Source organism: Equus caballus, chromosome 28, assembly GCF_041296265.1.
Source record: "Equus caballus isolate H_3958 breed thoroughbred chromosome 28, TB-T2T, whole genome shotgun sequence".
In the NCBI taxonomy this organism is placed as follows: Eukaryota; Metazoa; Chordata; class Mammalia; order Perissodactyla; family Equidae; genus Equus; species Equus caballus.
Window position 1 is genome coordinate 5,799,426 of NC_091711.1, and position 6,695 is coordinate 5,806,120.

Sequence of the window (6,695 nt, forward strand, 5' to 3'; positions counted from 1 at the left end):
GATTTCTGCTGAGGGGGAGGGAAGTAGCAGGGGAGGGGCCATGTGACCAGGGGATCATAGAAGACTCCCACTGCTGGTGCAGTGGAAACCAGCTAATGGGGGAAAGCTTCCACGTGTGGTGACCCCATCAAGTCAGGACCCCGGGAGACCAGAGAGCGAGAGCTGATCGGAATCCAGGTCGGCATGTGAGAGAAAGTGCCCCTCCTCCCCCAACCCATGCTGCGTGCCTGCCATCGTGTCTGAAGGCAGAGAGCTCAGAACGCAAGGCTCTCGACCCCCATCTAGTTGCAACAGGCTATAACTGCAACCGAATACTACCATCATGTGCAAAAACTGCACCTCTACCATTCAGCAATTTATAAAAGCTCCAGACCAGAAGGAAAACAATAAAAACACAGAATTAAGTCCTGAGGACTTGGAAATAGGTAAACTAAGTGAAAATGAGTTCAGAGTAGCTATCATCAAAAAACTCAATGAGGTAAAGGGAAATATAGAGAAACCAGTCAACGAGTTCTGGAGTTACTTCACAAAAGAGATAGAAACTATAAAGAAGAATCAATCAAAAATATTAGAGATGAAAAATACAATGGATTAGATAAAACAGAATATGATTCCCTGAATGCCCGTGTAGACACCATAGAGGAGCAAATTAGCATAATCGAAGATAGACAGGCTGAATGGCTCCAGACACAGGAAGAAAGAGAACTAAGAATTAAAAAGAATGAGGAAAATTTCAGAGAAATAGCTGGCTCAATGAGAAAATGCAACGTAAGAATCATCAGAATTCCCAAGGGCGTGGAAAAAGAAAATGGAGCAGAAAGTGTGCTCAAAGAGATAATAGAAGAGAACTTCCCAAATCTAGAGATTGAGAGAGAAATGTTTGTGGAGGAGGCTTTCAGATCTCCTAGATCTGTCAATGTAAAAAGACTTACTGCAAGGCATATAGTAGTAAAAATGGCAAAAATGAATGACAAAGAAAGAATACACAGGGCAGCAAGGCAGAAGAAAATAACCTACAAAGGAACCCCCATCAGACTTTCAGCGGATTTCTCTACAGAAACCTTACAAGCTAGGAGAGATTAGAGTGACATATTCAAAACTTCAAAAGATAAAAATCTTCAGCCAAGAATACTCTATCCAGCAAAAATATCCTTCTGACATGAGGGAGAAATTAAATCTTTTCCAGACAAACAAAAGTTAAGGGAATTTGTAACCAAAAGTTCTCCACTACAAGAAATTCTCAAGAAGGGTCTCATACCTGAGAAAAGAAAAAAAGGGAGAAAGGGGTCACAAACCACAGAGTAGGGAGACAGATAGAACCATAATAGGATAGCAAATATTCAACTATAGCATTAGGATAAAGGGAAGGAAACCATCAAAGCAAAGATGATCTTCTCACTCTAACCACAAACTCATAACACGAGTTGGAATAAGAGATGAAAATAATAATTTAGGAGGGGAAGAGGAAAGGGACTAAATCAGTCTAGGCCAAGTAAGTGAGAGACCACCAGAGAATGGACTATATTATACACGAGATGTTAAATACAAACTTCAGGGTAGCCACTAAACTAAAAAACAGAACAGAGACACAAAACATAAATAAGGAAAAATCTAAGAAACCCAGCATAAGAAATTGCAGAAGTCAATGGGTAGGTTAAAACACACAGGATGAGAAACAAACACAATGCAGTAATACCAGATAACGAGAGACAGAATGACAGAATGAAGCCCTCATGCATCAATAATCACCCTCAATGTAAACCGATTTAACTCTCCAATAAAAAGACACAGAGTGGCAAAATGGATTAAAGAACAAGATCCAACAATTTGTTGCCTCCAGGAAACACACCTCAGCCCCAAGGACAAACACAGGCTCAGAGTGAAGGGGTGGAAGACAATACTTCAAGCTAATAGCAAACAAAAGAAAGCAGGTGTCAGAATACTTATATCAGACAAAATGGATTTCAAAATAAAACAGGTAAAGAGAGAGACAGAGGGACAATATATAATGATCAAAGGGACACTTCATCAAGAAGAAATAATGCTTATAAATATCTATGCACCCAACACAGGAGCACCAATGTTCATAAAGCAACTATAAACAGACCTAAAGGAAGATGTTAAAAACAACACGATAATAGTAGGGGACCTCAACACCCCATTCACATCAATGGACAGATCATCCAGACAGAAAACCAACAAAGAAATAGTGGAGCTAAACGAAAAGCTAAAATAATTGGACTTAATAGACATTTATAGAACACTTCATCCAAAAACAGCAGAATACACATTCTTCTCAAGTGCGCATGGAACATTCTCAAGGATAGACCATATGTTGGGAAACAAGGCAAGCCTCTACAAATTTTTAAAAAATTGAAATAATAACAAGCATCTTCTCCGATTATAATGTTATAAGGCTAGAAATTAATTACAAGAAAAAAGCTGAGAAAGGCACAAGGATGTGGAGACTAAACAATATGCTATCGAACAAGCAATGGATCATTGAAGAAATTAAAGAAGAAATCAAAAAATACCTGGAGACAAATGAAAATGATAACATGCCATACCAACTCATATGGGATACAGCAAAAGCTGTATTAAGAGGGAAATTCATCACAATACAGACCCATCTTAACAAACAAGAAAAATCCCAAATAAGCAATCTTAAACTACACCTAACCAAATCAGAGAAAGAAGAACAAACAAAGCCCAAAGTCAGCAGAAGGAGAGAAATAATAAAAATCAGAGTAGAAATAAATGCTATTGAAACGAAAAATGCAGTAGAAAGGATCAATGAAACAAAGAGCTGGTTCTTTGAGAAGACAGATAAAATTGACAAACCCCCAGCCAGACTTACAAAGAAAAAAAGGGAGAAAGCTCAAGTAAACAAAATCAGAAATGAAAGAGGAGAAATAACAACAGACTCCGCAGAAGTACAACGGATTATAAGAGAATACTACAAAAAACTATATGCCAACAAAATGGAAAACCTAGAGGAAATGGATAAATTCTTGAACTCCTACAATCTCCCAAGGCTCACTCAAGAAGAAGCAGATAATTTGAACAGACCAATCACAACGAAAGAGATTGAAACAGCAATCAAAAACATCCCAAAGAGATGGCTCTGGTGGCGGCTGGCCGGGCGGAGGGCGGGGCGGGATGCGGGGCACGGCGGGGGTCGGCGCAGGGGACCCTCCACCCCTGGCTCTGGCTGGCCAGGCCCTGGAAGCAGGGCGGCTGGGCGAGGAGCCGCCAGCGGCGAGGCCGCGGGGCACGGGGTGCTGCGGGGGGCGGCGGAACATGGCGCCGTGGACATTCTGGCGCTGCTGCCAGCGCACGGTGGGCTGGGTTCTGGTGCTCTTCATCACCTTCGTGATAATATCCTGGTCCTACTACACGTACGTGGTGGAGCTGTGCGTGGTTACTCTTTCTGGAAATGGAGAAAACGGAAAGGTCGTTGTTTACCTTGTGGGTTTCCATCTGTTCTTTGTTATGTTTGTATAGTCCTATTGGATGACAATTTTCACATCTCCCGCTTCCCCCTCCAAAGACTTCTACTTGTCCAGTTCTGAAAAGGAACGTTATGAAAAGGAATTCAACCAAGAAAGACAACAAGAAATTTTGAGAAGAGCAGCAAGTGACTTACCCATCTACACCCTGTCAGCTGCAACGACCGTCAGATATTGTGAAAGATGTCAGTTGATTAACATCTGACGTGTGCATCACTGCTCAGCATGTGATATATGTGTTCTTAAGATGGATCATCACTGTCCTTGGGTGAATAACTGTGTGGGATTTTCTAATTATAAATTATTCCTGCTGTTTTTATTATATTGCCTTTTCATAGCTACAACAGTTTTACAGTGCTTTATAAAATTTTGGACGAATGAACTCTCAGCTACACGTGCAAAATTCCACGTACTTTTTCTTTTCTTTGTGTTTACAATGTTCTTCATCAGCGTCCTGTCGCTGTTCAGCCACCACTGCTGGCTAGTTGGGAAAAATAGAACAATAGAATCATTCCGTGCACCCACATTTTCCTATGGACCTGATGGAAATGGTTTCTCTCTTGGATGCAGTAAAAATGGGAGACAAGTCTTTGGTGATGAAAAGAAATATTGGCTACTTCCAATATTTTCAAGTTTGGGTGATGGTTGCAGTTTCCCAACTCTCCTGGTGGGGATGGATCCAGAACAAGCTTCTGTTTCAAACCAAAACAAATATGCCAGAAGTATTGGCTCAAATCAACCCTTTCCTGTCAAACCACTTAGTGAATCGAAAAACCGGTTATTGGACAGTGAGTCTCAGTGGCTAGAGAACGGATCTGAAAAAAGCACCGTCAGATCAGGGACAAATAACCATGTTACAGTGGCAATAGAAAATTGAGTACCACTTGTTCATAACTAACCAATTGAATAAGAGCAAGGTTTATAAAAACATATTATGGACTGATATTTTCAGTTTTATTTTCAAGAAAATGATCAATAGAATGAAATAATTGAAGTCTAATGGAAGATGTATTTTTTAACAAAGGAAGCCTTTGTGCAGATCCTGGACCCACAGAAGCACTACTCTGGATTGGGAAGCATGCCTTAATCTGAAGTTAGCCCGTTTGTGCAGCATTGACCTACAGCCACAAAAGGGACTTAATTTTACTTTGGAAGTAACACTATGAGATGCTATAATATGAGCTATCAAATCACATGGTAACATGGCATATGTATTTTTTTGATAACCAGAGTTACATTATTAGAGCTGTTTCTTAGTATCCATATAAATTTTCACTCCAGAAACACAAGCTAAAAACTTGTCTTAAGTGAAATACATCCAGGGCAGTATGGTGGCTGAAAGTGAAGAATAATATCCAAATTACTATTGCTTGTACTGTGTAAGGAAAAGAAAATAACTGGTTTTTTTTTAATTGGGTGTTTACTAATTTATAATTACTGTTTTATACTTTTCAACATTTTTAATAAAGATTTATTTATTGTTGGCTATAAAATAACACTCAGAAGGATTCAGATATCTAAATATAATCATGTAAAATAGGGAGCACATTCGTATAATCCGTTGAAGGCTTAGTTCTGAGCATCAATCCAACCATGTAGGGTGGAGTCTTGCCCAAGGCTGAAAGACAACTTGGCAGTTTAAGAACTTTTTTGTTTTTGCTTTCAAATTACTTTTTTGTTGAACTTTCCTGGGTATGTATATGGGCAGGAAAGCACAAAGGTACACGTGCTATAGAAGCTTTGGCCATAGTAGGAACAGGTAGAAGTGGCTGGAAGAAAAGTGTAAAGAGGAAGATTAGGAAGGCTTGTAAGCTGTTAAATATTTCAGTCCCAAGGTACTTAGAATGCAGCATGCTATTGAACTGTCTTTCAAATTTCAATTTAGGTAATGACTAAAAATTACTTTGAAACTTTTTGTGGTAATCCTATAACAGCTTAAACAGTGACTTAAAATGCAATTTGAACTAGGGTTAAACTGTTTAGCATAATACTGCTCTCAGGAAAGAAATTCTAACCTGAGTAGTCATTTAAAGCTTACAGTCTCTGAGCAGTGGATTCCACTCTTAAATGCAAAATATTAAATCTGACTTCCTAACAGCAACCCCTTTTTGCCTAGACACATAACCCCTTTTTCCTTGTGAAATCTAATCTCAATGACAGGAATTGTTGCATTAATTCTAAAGAAAAATACAGTATTCTTTAAGGAGAAATGATGTAGAAATGTTACTCCTTGTTTATACTGTTTAGTCAGATACACACACACAAACCAAAATGATTGATTGCTTCCAGTAGCGGGTAGAGATAAGTCTTAACCAGAATCTATAGGTACCAACAGTGATGGTTTACCTGTCTGTAAAGTGGGATTGGGCGAGGGGCTTGGGAAGCAGTTGGACTGGATAACCTCGAACATTCTTCGATTTCTAATTTTGCAAAATAACCTTACTTTTCATTCATCCAACAAATATTTTTAGAGTACCTTCTGTACACCAAACAATATACTAGAGATAGCTCTATAATTTCCTAATGGAGTATAAATTTTACAGTCAACTATTCCAGGTTTACAGTTTATTTACCATTACAATTTATAGGATTTATCTAATTCCATTGGCTATACTAACGTCAGATTTTAAAAAGAAGTAACATTTTTTCCCTTTGAACCAAAGGAATGAGTTATCTTTGAAAATATAATTTAGAATACTGTAATATGAATTCTTCTACCTTTATTTCAGCTCTGTAATCTCAATCTTGGTTCTAGAAAACTTTTAAGTATGAGAATTAAGGGATATCAATTACCAACCAAAAGCATCATTTCAGTTTGGCAGTTTGCATATTATAGGGAAATAGTAAGTGTTTAAACTCACTTGACTACTTTCAGACATGCTCACTGGTCCTTTCTGTGAGTCTTTGTACATTTAGATCACAGGATTTGAATGCACCTGATTAACAACTGAGGAAACAGAACTTTTCCCCTTAACCTATTCAGGCCCTTTTGTGGGGTTGTAATCTTTCTCAGTTCTTTTAATTTCTATTATTTAACATCATATTTAATAGCATAGTAAACACTTTTTCAGGAATTTTCAGTTAGAGCCTTTCACTTTAGTTCCCTTCAGTTTAATTTATGGCCAACATTTTGCCACGTTCTAAATAATATTTGGCTGAGTTTATTCCTGCATATTGACCATTCCC

At 38.4% G+C, this 6,695-nt stretch overlaps 1 pseudogene; it reads left to right on the top strand.

Moving 5' to 3' along the window:
• Window positions 1-3,283: 3,283 nt before the first annotated feature.
• On the top strand, window positions 3,284-5,229 carry LOC102151119 (palmitoyltransferase ZDHHC20 pseudogene; annotated as a pseudogene).
• The last annotated feature ends 1,466 nt before the right edge of the window (window positions 5,230-6,695 follow it).